The sequence below is a fragment of the Aulostomus chinensis genome, chromosome 2, assembly GCF_037954235.1.
Source record: "Aulostomus chinensis isolate RoL2024-O1b breed Wild chromosome 2, RoL_Achi_v1.0, whole genome shotgun sequence".
Lineage (NCBI taxonomy): Eukaryota > Metazoa > Chordata > Actinopteri > Syngnathiformes > Aulostomidae > Aulostomus > Aulostomus chinensis.
Window position 1 is genome coordinate 35,262,132 of NC_141321.1, and position 15,349 is coordinate 35,277,480.

Sequence of the window (15,349 nt, forward strand, 5' to 3'; positions counted from 1 at the left end):
TCTTGTTCTAGACCTCTGAATGTCGGTAAAGTCGAAGCCAGCTAGAAGCAGCCAGGCTGATTTGAAGCGTCTCCAGGTGTAAAGGAGTCCCCTGGGTTTGCCCTCAGCACAGGTGAGTATGTAGGAGTGTACATAGTTTCAGGTTGGGCTGTTGACTGGACATGATGACCATAATAAACCTTCTCGTGGACTGTTCACTCTTCTCTGTCCAGCTGTTCCCTCTGACCGACCCTGGAACCACCAACGCCTTCCTGGGGTTTGGTTTCACCAAAGGTTCTCATGAATCCCATCTGGTCGGTGGCTTGTTAGTATCTGGGCACCAAATGGTGCTCATGCATCGAAACACAGTTCACCAGTGGGGAAAAACCTTCAAATCAGTTACGCTAACAATGCAACATGTTGACGTGTCAGAGGCCTGGCCTTGCTCATCAGAGCGTTCCATAAATCATAAATCAGAGATTGACTCCCAGCATAATTGTGACTATTTGTTTATGGATCACGTCCCAGGATACGGGGGGAGCTGACCTGCTCAATGAAGGAAGCACAGGAACCAAGCAGTGTCCTCAGGCTGTTCTCCTGTCTGCTTGTGGGGCCGTAACAGAATTGCTGGTGAGTGACATCAGCTGTTGGGGTATAAATACACCGTACAGCCCTGTTTTCCATGAACTTGAGGAGACGTGGGACCAGTAACTTCTGGGTCATCTGGGTCGGAGGACTCTCCTGCTCGTCAGTTCCATTCCCACATCCGCGTCTCCACAGAGTCTCTCCACGTCCATGTTGGTCCACTGAGCGCAGCGGCCTCAATCCCTGAAAGTGGGACACAGTGAGACTCTGAGGAGACATGGAACCGATAATCAGGCAGACCATAATTATACCAGCCAGCAATTAACAACTCATATTTAAAGACTCAGAGAGACTAAAAGAACACTGAAATTGAAGTGAAACATGTCACAGACAGCTGGGGGCAGTGTAAGTCACATGACCCAGGCTCATTACCCAGGAATTAATCAGATCGAGGTCACCTGTCAATCATTTGTCTCTGTTTGACTGATGGCGCCGTTCACCTGCCAAGAGAAATGATCTGATACTCACATCCTCCTGAGAGTGAGTTCTCAGCTCGGCCGTTTCTGACAGCTCAATCTGACCGCCGATGCCAAGACGAGCAGAATGAAAACATGTCAGCCAGAGAGGTTGTACGCCCTCAGTAGCAGTTGGGTAGGACGGCCATGTCACGTTGGGTACGCCACGCCAAACCCCCCATCTTGATCCCTGTCGATTTGTATCAATAAGTCCCAATGGTGTCACAATCTCAGCCCCATCAGCAACGAGACGCACTGTCAAATCATAGTCGTTCCAAGGTCGTTTGAGATTCTACACGCCATTAAATCTGTCAATGGCGTGTAAGCGTTTCCGTCCATTAGCTCCCCTGATGAGGCCATCGCTCATTAATATGATGTCATACCTCTGACCAAACAACATCACAAACAAGAGGAGGATGATTCTGGCTCAAATCGCTGCCAGGGACGTTCTGTAGCTGACTTCAGAACCTCATTTTCTTTTCATGAAGTCAGTCGGTTCTTGACTGGTGCTGAATGACATCACCAGAACAAGATGGCAGCATCCACACATGCGGAGCGCCAATGATACAAAAAGAGAACTGAGCCAGAAGGCCAAGTGGTCCCGGCAGGTCCAGCTGGGAGGTTGCAGGGTAGATCCAGGACCGGTTGGAGGGACCACATCACCACACTGGCCTGGGAATGCCTCAGGACCCCCCAGCTGGACCTTGTGGCCTGGGAAGATGAAGATGGGTGGAAGGTAAAGAGTCAAAGTCAGGTTTATTTGTATAGCACCAAACCCCAACCAAAGTTCTGTCCTGACTCTGTCCAAGTAGAGCAGGTCCAGCACCTCCCTCCTTCAATGAACCTCCACCCAACAATTCTCCATCAGCAGCACATCCTGCAACAGCAGCCACCAGAACCTTCCTTTACCAGCAGGAAGGTGGAGCAGATCCAGGATCAGTGGGGACGGAGAGAGAGCAGGAGAGCAGGACAGAGACAAAGACAGAGAATGGAGGAGGACAGAGAGACAGAAGGAAAGAGAGGGACAGAGATAAAGAGAGAGAAAGGAGGAGAGACTGATGGACAGAGACAAAGACAGAGAATGGAGGAGGACAGAGAGACAGAAGGAAAGAGAGAGGGACAGAGATAAAGAGAGAGAGAAAGGAGGAGAGACTGATGGACAGAGACAAAGACAGAGAATGGAGGAAGACAGAGAGACAGAAGGTGAGAGGGACAGAGATAAAGAGAGAGAGAAAGGAGGAGAGACTGATGGACATAGACAAAGACAGAGAATGGAGGAAGACAGAGAGACAGAAGGAAAGAGAGGGACAGAGATAAAGAGGGAGAGAAAGGAGGAGAGACTGATGGACAGAGACAAAGACAGAGAATGGAGGAAGACAGAGAGACAGAAGGAAAGAGAGGGACAGAGATAAAGAGGGAGAGAAAGGAGGAGAGACTGATGGACAGAGACAAAGACAGAATGAAGGAAGACAGAGAGACAGAAGGAAAGAGAGGGACAGAGACAAAGAGAGAGAGAAAGGAGGAGAGACTGATGGACAGAGACAAAGACAGAATGGAGGAAGACAGAGAGACAGAAGGAAAGAGCAGGACAGAGACAAAGACAGAGAATGGAGGAGGACAGAGAGACAGAAGGAAAGAGAGAGGGACAGAGATAAAGAGAGAGAGAAAGGAGGAGAGACTGATGGACAGAGACAGAGAATGGAGGAAGACAGAGAGACAGAAGGAGAGACAGGGACAGAGATAAAGAGAGAGAGAGAAAGGAGGAGAGACTGATGGACATAGACAAAGACAGAGAATGGAGGAAGACAGAGAGACAGAAGGAAAGAGAGGGACAGAGATAAAGAGAGAGAGAAAGGAGGAGAGACTGATGGACAGAGACAAAGACAGGGAATGGAGGAAGACAGAGAGACAGAAGGAGAGAGGGACAGAGATAAAGAGGGAGAGAAAGGAGGAGAGACTGATGGACAGAGACAAAGACAGAGAATGGAGGAAAGAGAGGGACAGGGATAAAGAGAGAGAGAAAGGAGAGACTGATGGACAGATGGGGACGTGAGCAGGTGGATCTACGGGTGGCAGATGGAGCCTCTTCAGGTCTGGAGCCTCCTCCAGCAGCACCAGGATCTGGGATGAGGGGAGAAGAAGAGGAGTTAGTAACACGTATAATTTATGTATAACACATACAGGAGGACAGAGAGGAAAGAAAGGAGGAGGATACAAACTGAATAAAATGTACAGAAGAAGAAGATGTTGAGAAAATATGACTTAAATTCATTCCGAGGCCAAGTAGAACTGAGTCAGTACCACATGTCATCATCAGATTAGCAATGCTAACGTTAGCAGCTGTAACTGTTAGCCCTCGAACCATGGAGGAGGAACACTGCAGGACCAAGAGGTTGCAGAGACTTCAGTCCTCGCTGATACCGAGGCGTTTCTGACTGAGTCCAGAACTCCGGTTAACCATCCTGAAACGGGCAAAGAGGCGCGACTTCATCCCTCCAACACAAACATGGTGTGCTCTGGAATCTCAAACCCTCAGTCAAACTCATCTTTGGCCTTGTGATGTCCTCAGGTGGTTCTAGGATCATTAGTTGTAGTCTGACTCTGAAGAACTGAATGCTGTCTTCGCACATCCTGAACACTGATGAGGCAGCGGCGCCGGCAGCCTCGGAGACCTGCTCCACATGTACTTCCTTAATTGAGCCCTGTGCAGCTGACAGTCCTGTCAAGTTGGCATGGAGAGACGCACCGGCACGAATTTCCCAACTCTAGACAAATCAGGGAGACACTGAACTCTGAATGTGTCTAGGAGAACGCCTGGCTCAGGAGGCTCCGTCGCCGCAGCATCAGCACCGGCTTGTGAGCCTTTCATGTGTTGCCTAATCTCTTCCGCCATGTACCGAGCTTCAGTTTAAATGAGACACGCCGTGAAATGTCTTCACAGCTGCCATTTCCACTCAGGTTCGTGATGCTGCAGCAGTTAATGCTGTTCATCTTTATTCATGTGCCCCGCCACCCATTGCCCCCCCCCCCCACCCCACTGCTTTATGTCTGAATCCAAAGGTCGCGACCTTTCCAGATGATTAAGGTTTCCTTTGAGCCAGGTTTATGGCTCAGACGCAGCGGTACAGATGTCACTTTCTTTCCCGCCACTCTTGGTTGACGGCAGATGTTGTCTGTCTCTATGTGTTGGCCCTGCCATGGACTGGTGACCTGTGGGGGAAGGCTGTTGGGATAGGCTCCACCCCCACCCCCCCTGAACAGGAGGAGAGGGGGAAGATGGAGGGATGAAGGGATGATGGATGGATGTTTAAGGAGACAAAAAACATCAAGAAATACTACAGTGATAAATACTGAAGTGTTCCTGCGTGTTAAAAATGGAGATTGCCAGCATGTGTCAAATGTTCTGATTCAATCACCCACATCACATCAAATCCCATTGGCTGCTGGGGAGGAACCAGGAGATGACCACTTCCTGTTGGTGGAGGAACCAGGAGATGACCACTTCCTGTTGGTGGAGGAACCAGGAGATGACCACTTCCTGTTGGTGGAGGAACCAGGAGATGACCACTTCCTGTTGGTGGAGGAACCAGGAGATGACCACTTCCTGTTAGTGGAGGAACCAGGAGATGACCACTTCCTGTTGATCTACAAACACCTCACACCTGCAGCGTTCTCCTGGCATTTCCTCCTTCAGATGTGGAGTCTTTGGCTTCTTCTTTTCCCCTGACAGCAAGGAATTTCACCTGGGTGACATCACGCAGGAAGGATCACATTATTCCCCCATCCCACCTGAGCAGGGCCCCAGCCAAACAGAGGAGGTGCTACTGCAGTGACCAGGACACCCTCATTTACCAGAAGGTAACTCAGAGATTCGAACCAGCACCCTGTCTCAGGAAGCCGCTGCACTATTGGTTCAAATGCTTGTTCGGGACCCTGATGGCCTCGAGCATTTTTAGCTCCTGTCACACGTTCACTGAATGTGTTCCATTGTTCCCGTCAATCTAAAGTCCAGCATCTCCATGGAAACGGCAGCATCCTGACTCTTCCGTGAGGAGAACGTCAGCATGTCCTAACTGCAGTAGAACACAGTTCCGATGCTGGAAACCATAAGAACGGACAGTTTCATACCAGCAACTACTTTGATCAACCTCATACACGTGTGACCTGAATGTTGGTCATGTGACTGCTGTGGTCAGCTGTTGCTGAGCTTTACCTTGGGTCTGAGGGTTTGTTGGTGTCTGGAGTTAACCTGCTTCACTGCAGACTTTAATTTATTCATTCCTGTGTTTATTTGTCAGCGACCTTTTGAGAAGCGTCACAATGTCATGACACACCGACACAACACAAACCGCACAAAAGTAGAACGCCAGCCGAGAAGCAAAGCAGCTGCTAAAACAACTGATGCTGCTGCTCTGTTCAGCGGCCGAACCCCCAGATTGAGCCCATCTGCTTCTTCAGTGCAACATCTGGGAGGAGCGGCGAGCTCGCTGCTCTGCACGTTGACACGATCACGGATGTGCGTTTATTCGACTGAACAATTTAAGGAGGATTAAAAATGCAGCTTGCATCATCGCCATGCTGCTTCTGAGGCATTTTAACCATTGTAAACCAGACAGGCCAGGTTTCCATCAGACCGCAGCTTCACTTCTACGCCGTTGAAAGGCCTCAAACACAAACTGAGCTCAGACAGCTGCCTTCACCCGCCAGCGACACCATCATATAGGGACTCCACCAGAACGTCTGTCAGGTGTTGGCGCATCCCGCTGGCTGCTGTTCACACTGCACATCTGAAGGATCCTGCTTGAATAATTGTGCTGAACTTTAATATGAAAAATACGAGGATATCATCCAAATGTTGGCCAACTACAGGCTGCGTGATGTCACCCTCTGAGGGTTGTTCCTGTCAGCGGTCGTGGTCACACTGTGTCCTCTTCTGTCTGTTTTTGGGGTTGTTGTCGTGAAAGCTGACCTCATCCACTACACTGCTGTGTGGGACTCCTCAACTGCTCCGTGCGGCTCGACGCTCCATCCATCAGGAGTGGAATGTTGACCTGCTCCTGGGATGTGTCTGAAAAGCGTTGTGGCGTAAACTCATGCGGTGTCTAGAATGGCTGCTACCAGTGACTCAGCTGCTTCTGCTGTAAACCAGGAGATGGGGACAGAGGTTCTGAAGGATTTTTGAAGGGTCCTTCCTGCTTCGCAGCCTCCAGGGACGTCAGTTACCTGAACCCGCCTCCCCGTCCCCCCACACAGTAATTAAGCGGCGCTCACGGCTTCCTGCAGAGACGCTGTGTGCATCCTCACTAAATTATTCACAGCAGCAGATGTGCAGCGTCTGGCCAGAGCGGAGCGCCATCCCTCCATCCTCCGTCCTCCATTATACTGCTGATGGTCACATTCCTGTAGAACCCAGGGTTCTGCTAATTTAAATGAATTGACCCAATTTGGCCCGATGCTGTGGTACCATAGTCCTCAAACAAAGAGTGAGTGTAGATAAATGAATCCTGGGGGGCTGGGGGGGGGGGGGGTCATCTGAGCTGAGATTAGAAATCCCTCCCTCATAAATCACAGCTGTTTGCCACCAGCCCCGGCCTGCTGTCAGCTGACCTCAGCAACACTTCACAAACGTAAAGATGTGAAACATGAAAGTGACTGGAACGCCTCGCCGGCGGAAAAACTGCTCACACTTTATTTGCCCAGAGATCCAAGATGTCCGTCCACACAAATACATATACTTGTATATGTAAATATACATATGCTTGTATATGTAAATATACATATGCTTGTATATGTAAATATACATATGCTTGTATATGTAAATATACTTGTATATGTAAATATACATATGCTTGTATATGTAAATATACATATGCTTGTATATGTAAATATACATATGCTTGTATATGTAAATATACATATGCTTGTATATGTAAATATACTTGTATATGTAAATATACTTGTATATGTAAATATACATATGCTTGTATATGTAAATATACATATGCTTGTATATGTAAATGTACATATGCTTGTATATGTAAATATACTTGTATATGTAAATATACATATGCTTGTATATGTAAATATGCTTGTATATGTAAATATACATATGCTTGTATATGTAAATATACTTGTATATGTAAATATACATATATGTATAGGTGTATTATTTTACGTACATACATATTCATATATGTCTACACACATATATACTTTTTTGTGTGTTTGTTTTCAACAAACAACAGTAATCAATGGTCTTTCTGACTTCAACAGTTCTGAACATTTCTATTACTTTTCTATAAGTAAGAAAAACCTCCGACCGCCATGACAAGACACAAAGGCTCCGCCCCTCGCTGGCCTGCCGCCTCCCACCAGCAGCAGTAATTACAGCAACTCGCCGGGAGTCTTGGCTTCTGATGGCGGCATTTCTATCTCAAGGTCAGCCAGAGGGTGCTGAGAGATGGAGGCTATCCTGGCGAGCACTCTGAGCGAGCCACTGCTCATTGATGGAGCTGAAGGATGTGAAACATGCATGACGACCATGTGACCTGTAAGGTCACCAGGTGACCTCAACCAGGCAAGGAAGGGACATCACAGTTTGGCAAGCTCTAGGCTGGGCTAGGTAGTAAGGCGCCGTGCTCTGCTGGAGTGGCGCTGAAGTGTCGGCGTCGCACGACGAACTGAATGCTGGCGGTTTGAAGAGGAGTGACTGATGCTGGAGACTCGACCGTGTCGCTCGCCAGGACACAACCAGCACCTGATTTACAGGCTTGAAACCAGACCTTCGGGTTCTCTGCGTCTACAGGTGTTCTCTAGTTCCGACATGGACGATTCTGCTGTGACATCACAGGTTTGTCATCTCTCTCAACACGGCGGGGTGTTGTGGGGGTGTGGCTCAGCTTTTCATTGATTCACTGGATGAATGGATGGACTCATTTCTACGAGGGGGGCTGGAGGGTCTCATCCTCTCCTGACCGTTCTGGTCAGTGGGACTCAGAACTGATGATGTGCTGAGGATCAATCCTTCCTGCTTGGTCTGCGTTCCTGCTGTTTTGTCGCCACTGCTGGTCGCCAGCGGCCTCCCGCTCGCTGCTGCTCAGAACTCGTCAGCCTCGTTCGATGCGTGCCTGTTTCTGCCCGCCTGACCTGAATGCAGCTCTCAGACACGCTTCAGTCAGCAGCTGTTTCAGCCCGGGAACATGGCTGGAGGAGGAACGCCCTTCCTGTGGATAATTTCACCTCAGCATATCCACAGTGACCGTGACATCAGGCGGGCGGCAAGGGCAAGACTTCAGATCAAAGCAGATATTGGGGTTGAGTTCCAACGCTGTTTTTATTTGATCAAGTTTGTTGCGTCTTTTAGACTGTTTGAATGTTTTTTTCAGTATCGTTCAATTACATTCTTTCTGTATGTCTCCACCCACAGTATTAGGAAGGAGGTCTCAGTGTCGCAGCAGATGGATGCATGTGATCATGTGATCAGGCAACACTGTGGAACCAACACACACTCTCAACCCTGCTAACGGCTCGCTAATGTCTGCTAACACACGTCTGCTGTCACAACTGCTGCATCTCTGTCAGTTTGAAGTGGTCCAAGTCCAGTCAGTCAGAGTCCCACGAAACTAGAAACAGTCATCAAAAACCAGCTCAGGTCAGCAAACCTGGACCCCGCATCTCCTCCCGGACCACCAGGGTTAGCCACTTCCTGCCAGGGTGGCGCTGTGTGTGTTTGTGTGTCTATCTGTGTGTGTGTGAGGGTTAATCTTGTCAGTTGTGAATACTCCACAACCTGCTACTCCTCTGGGACGAGCAGCCAGGCATGACAGTACACACTAAGCATATTTTGTGTGTGTGTGTGTGTGTGTGTGTGTGTGTGTGCAGCAGGAGTTGCCTGACAGCTTGTAAACAGCCTGAAACATCGTATATTCTGAGTTTTCCTCCAGGGATCTTCAGGGCAGGTAGAAAGCAAATCTTATGTCTCCGAATCGACTCCATTTCCTGTTTTAGCTCCGCCCCCCGGCTGTACATGTAGGATTCCTTTGAGGACCGCCTTCATGGACCGCCTTCATGAAAAGCACAGTTGACTACTTCCTCCTGTGCAGTTGTGCTCCTGTCACTCATATGATAGGAAAAGTCCCTTTAAGGTATTCATCCAAACTCAACTGGACCTGAAGATGAAAAGTTGTTCTGACTAAATTCATCCTTCTGAGTGGGCCTGACGGACTACAACATCTACGTGGTCGTCTGCTTGCACTCGTGCATCGATCCGATCAGGAGGTCTGTGGCCCAGCCGTGTAGTTTGTTTTACTCTGAGGAACTCATGAGACAGTCCAAGGACTAAAGGACCTGCAAGGCTTCTCCTGCTGGGCGACGTCCCAACAAGCCTCCAGAGAAAGGACAGCAGGTGATGAGATAAGGACCCACGAGAGGAAAGTCCATGCCTCTGACCCGTGGCGTTCTGCTACAGTGTCCTTCCTCTTCCTCAAATATGCTGGCACAGTTTCACTCGGATGGGGATTGACGATAACGATGATGAAGAAGATGATGATGATGATGCAGTTGTTAAGTGGCTATAAACTCTGTTCTTATAAGAGTGAAACTAAACGAGTCCTCAGGCGTCCTGCTGGGTCTCATATGAAGATGAATATGAGAAGCAGCAGCAGAAACATTAACATGCCGCCGCCGTCATATTTCTGTCTCAGAGGACTTGAGACAACAAGAAGATTCCACGCCACTCTTTCGATCAACCTTCTGCTCAAAATAAATATCACAGGTCATCAAAAATCTCTACATGGACCAGCAGGTTTTTGACAGGTTGAGGAAGCAGGACACACACACACACACACACACACACACACACACACACACACCAGGGTTGTCAAAAGTATCTGTACTCAGATATTATTCAACACTAGAAATTAGTATTCAGATACGATACTTATTTGCAAAAGTATCGATACCAACGGCGCCGTCTTCGCCTGCCGTTGACACACAGCTTCCCTCAGCACCGCCCCCCACAGACCCCCTCTCTGCTCCTCCCCTGGCCGGAGGTTCAGTGTGTGGAGGACAGAGCTGGTGGAGCATGGCGAGAGCTGCTGCTGCGGGACCTTCGCCACCAATTTAGGTCAAAAATGTCAAAAGCCAAAGCGCAATATGGAAGTATTTTGCACACCAGGCTGACAGTCAGGGAAGTCTTAGATATCAACAGGCCTGTTTGCAAGCTCTGCTACCAGGCAGCGGCGACAAACCCCTGAGGGCCCTGAACAGCGTGGCCAGGCCGGACCTGAAGAGAGGGAGGCCAAGGCGGCCTGTAGGACAAAAATTGAGGACCACTTTGCTGTGAATGACCCAGAAAGTAAACGACATAAACTACAGAGCAGCACCCTGGTGACTACTAGGACTGAACCCAACCGCTTCTTTGCCCTCTTAGAGGGCAAAACCTGTCCGCACTCCCAGAAAGTGGTCCCAGCCCACACTTGGTCACGTTTGGTCTTCGGAACTGTCAGTCCGCAGTCAATAAGACAGAATTCATCAGTTCACTGATGAAACTCTCAGACATTCAGGTCCTAGCCCTGACTGAGACATGGATCCGCCCAGAAAACACTGCTACCCCAGCTGCACTCTCTGAGTCCGCCACACTAAGCCACACCCCTCGCTCTACTGGACGAGGAGGCGGTGCTGGCATGCTCATTCCTGAGAACTGGTCTTTTTCTGCACTACGCCCGTCGAACAGCGAGACAACATTTGAATATCATGCTTTAAGTGTCACTGCTCCCATCAAAGCACATGTTCTGCTTGTGTACCGCCCACCAGGGGGTAATCTGGATGGCTTTGTCTCTGAGATGGACATGTTACTCTCTGACATCCCTGATGATGGCACACCACTGATTGTCATGGGAGACGTGAACATTCACCTTGACAGAACTCTGGCAAACGACTTCCTGGCACTCATCTCCTCCTTTGCACTCGAACTAGCTCCTTCTCCTCCCACCCACAAAGCTGGTAAAGTCCTCGACTTGGTGCTGACTCGTAACTGCTCCATAACAGATGTGACAGTTACCCCACAGCTGCCTTTCCGCAATTGCAGACACCCACACAGACGGTTTCCTTCCGCAGAAACCTGAGGTCCCTCACAGCAGCACAGCTGTCTGATGAGGTGAACTCCATCATGCCTGACCACTCGCACTTCTCCTCACTTTCTGTTCATGAGGTTGTCGAAACACTCTGTTCCTCTCTGGCATCCTCTCTGGACAAACTCTGCCCCCTGGTGTCCAAACCAGCCAAGAAAAAACAACCAAGTCCATGGCTCTCTGAAGTTCTGAGAGAACAAAGAGCTGGACTCAGGGCAGCAGAAAGAAAGTGGCGTAAATCCCAAGAACCCACTGACTTGTCCTTATACAAACAGAAACTTGCTTCCTTCACCTCATGCTTACAGTCCGCTAAGAAAGCCTTCTATCAGAACAAGATCTGTGCCACTTCTGATTCCAGAAAACTGTTTATGGCGTTTAACTCCTTGCTTTCTCCTCCAGTTGCTCAGCCTTCCACTGTGCTGACTTCAGACATGTTTGCCTCCTTTTTTACTGAAAAGGTTGCTGCAATCAGCAACCAGTTCTCTGAGCCTGACCAGTCCAGCCAGCACCAACCTGCCACTGCTGCTTCACTCTTCTCCTTTGCTCCCCTGAGCCAAGATGAAGTCTCCAGACTTCTCCTGAGCTCAAAACCTACAACTTGTCCTCTCGATCCAATACCCACCAGCATCCTGCAGACCATTTTGCCCACTATCAAACCTGCAGTCACACACATTGTCAATTCCTCCCTGGAAACTGGCATTTTCCCTGCTACTTTTAAGCAGGAGGTCACCCCACTGCTCAAAAAGCCTCATCTCAACCCCGCCAAGGTTGAAAACTCCAGGCCAGTATCACTGCTGCCATTCCTGTCAAAAATACTGGAGCGCTCAGTATTTAACCAGGTGAACCTCTGAACATCTGCGGAACAACAACCTACTTGACTGTTTTCAGTCTGGCTTCAGGTGTGACCACTCCACTGAGACTGCACTCCTGTCAGTCACTGAGTCACTGAGACGAGCTCAAGCTGCTGGTCAGTGCTCTGTCCTACTTCTGCTGGACCTGTCTGCTGTCTTCGACACGGTGAACCATCACATTCTCCTCTCCACACTCTCTGAGCTCGGCATATCTGGTTCTGCCTTGTTGTGGTTCAAGTCCTACCTCACAGGCAGATCCTTCAGAGTGTCATGGCGAGGAAAGTGTCTCGGTCACATGGCCTATCGACTGGGGTTCCTCAGGGGTCAGTGCTTGGTCCCCTTCTCTTCTCTCTGTACACCACCTCACTCTTGGTGCAGTGATCCGCTCCCATGGCTTCTCCTACCACTGTTATGCTGACGACACTCAGCTTCTCCTCTCTTTCCCACCTGATGACAGAACGGTCTCAGATCGTATACCAGCGTGTCTGGCTGATGTCTCCACATGGATGAAGGAACGCCACCTTCAACTGAATCTCTCTAAGACTGAACTCATGGTCTTTCCAGCTTGTCCATCTGTTCAGCCTCAGGTCAGTGTCCAACTTGACTCGAGCCTACTTGCGCCCACAAACTCAGCCAGAAACCTGGGTGTCATGATTGATGACCAGCTGACCTTTAAGGTTCATGTGGCCTCAGTTTCTCGGTCTTGCCGTTATGCCCTCTACAACATCAGGAAGATCAGACCCTTCCTGACCCAACAGACCACACAGATTCTGGTTCAGGCTCTTGTCATCTCACGCATTGACTACTGCAACTCTCTTCTGGCAGGCCTCCCTGCAGGCTCATTCAAGCCTCTGCAGATGATCCAGAATGCAGCAGCACGTCTGGTCTTCAACCAGCCCAAAAGGGCACATGTCACCCCGCTGCTGGTTTCTCTTCACTGGCTTCCAGTGGCAGCCAGGATCAAATTCAAGGCACTTCTCTTGGCTCACAAAACAATCACAAGAACGGCTCCAGCCTACCTGGAATCCCTGATCCAGGTCTACTCTCCTTCTCGCCCACTACGCTCTGCATGCCAAAGACGCCTGGTGCTTCCAGCCCAGCGCTGCTCCAAATCTCTAGCCAGACTCTTCTCTTCTGTTGTTCCCAAATGGTGGAACGAACTACCGAACTCTGTGCGTTCTGCTGAGTCCCTTTCTACTTTTAAGAGGCAATTGAAGACTCAATTGTTCAGAGAGCACCGAGGCACTGAACCTGACTCTGCTCCTCTTTGGGGTAGAATCAGTCAGAGGGTCCAAGACCCAGCACTTAGTGACTATGTAGCACTAACTGGGTTGTGTCATGTTGTATGTTTGTCCAAAAAAAAAAGGAAAAAAAAGGGAGGGGGGGGCGGCACTTCTTCTGCCACTAGATGGCAGTACCTGTGACCAAATCACAACTGAAGCACTTTTGCGCTTCCTATGGGCTTTTCCTTAATTAAGTCTGAATTCTTGCTTGTGTTGTACGTCGCTTTGGACAAAAGCGTCTGCTAAATGAAATTGTAGACTTGTAGAATTGTAGGATTGTAGAATTGTAGAAACGGACAGGCCCTCAGCAGCCACACCACTCCCACCTCCCTCCAGTGCCGCAGCACCGACGCTCCAGGAGCATGCAGTGAGACGTGTGCTGAGGACAGAGAACCCCAGGAAGGCGGCCGGCCCCGATGGAGGACCTGGTACTCGGAGAGTGAGCTGACCAACTGACTGGAGTCTTCACCAGGATCTTTAACCTGTCCCTGTCTCAGGCCATCATTCCACCCTGCCTCAAAACCTCCACCATCATCACTAAGGACCTAATCCTGGTCTTCAGGAGGGGCAGAGGGGACCCAGCCCTGCTCCTCATCCATGGGGACTGTGTGAAAAGGGTCCACGCCATCAGATTTCTGGGTGTGCAGATATCTGACGACCTCTCCTGGACCGCTAATGCCACGGCGGTGGTAAAGACGGCGCGGCAGCGTCTCCACTTCCGGAGAGTGCTCAGGAGATCCAACCTGGAGGAGGAGCTGCTGGTGACCTTCTACAGGGCCATCATAGAGAGCCTCCTGGTGTCCTGCATCAAGGCCTGGTACATCGCCGGCTCTCGCCACCTCAGCAGAGCCGCCAACATCATCAAGAGCTCCGTTCACCCCAGCAACCACCTGTTTGACCTGCCGGGGGCCGGCGCTACAGGTCACACTGACTCAGAGACAGCTTCTGTCCTGGAGGTGTAACTGCAGCCAGCAACCACAGAACCAAGTGACCCGCCTCACTCCAATAAAGATACTGATCATATTGATCATACTGATCATATTGATCATTGATAACCAACGGACAATAATGAGCAATGATTGTTGTTGACATTTGAAGTGCAGCAACTGTTCTATCTCCTTCATGGACAGTTTCAACTGTCACAGCAGTTTTTACACTTTTGATCTTTTGCTTAAATTGTACATATACAGAGGTCGGAGGCCAATGGGGCTCACAAGCTGGAGACTCCTGAAGTGATGAAGCAGCAGCTCTGTAGGTGAAGGCAGCTCTGACACAAGTTACCGTGCTTGGAGGTGCGTGAAAGCGCCCCAGGATGGTGACGCTGACACTCACTAGTGCACTGCCTGTTTAGGTCAGTACGTGTATTTGTCAGTAAAAAGAATGACGCTAACAACCCGTCCATCTGCAGACAGAGTTTCTGGACTGGGTAGAATGGGAGTGCTGGTTGACCAGGGAGTGTGATGTCACTCCTGTGGGGTGGAGCAGAGAGTGTTAATGAAATCACAGCGTCCAACAAGCTCCTGCAGCAGTTCTGAGGACGAGGCCACAGACAAGTCCATATGTCCAACCGTCTGCCTGACACCTTACGTCCATAGCAACAGCCGTCGCACGTCGGAGCCTCAGGACATGGAGAGAATGAGGGTTATGACTGTTCACGTGAGGCGAATATCCCACTAGAATTCAGGTAAGGAAAATATCTAGAATTTGGTGAGGGTCAAGTTTCCTCGTTGGATTTTCGGAATTTGTCAGTTTTATAATTTTTTGTGTTGAAAAGGGACGAGCTGTCATGAGTCCGGTTTGAGGACGCGTGCTTGGAAACAGGGCCACAGGACGACAGCAGTTTCTGAAGTTTACAACGTGATTTCTCCTGATGTTTGTGGGGCTACGGTGGACGTTTGTTGTGCTGTTGTTTATCTACTCATGGCGGCGCAGGCGTGAGCAGCACAATGGTCCCGTCGGCGTGCGGCAGGTTTGAGTCCAGTTGGCGCTCTTACACAGTGACACAT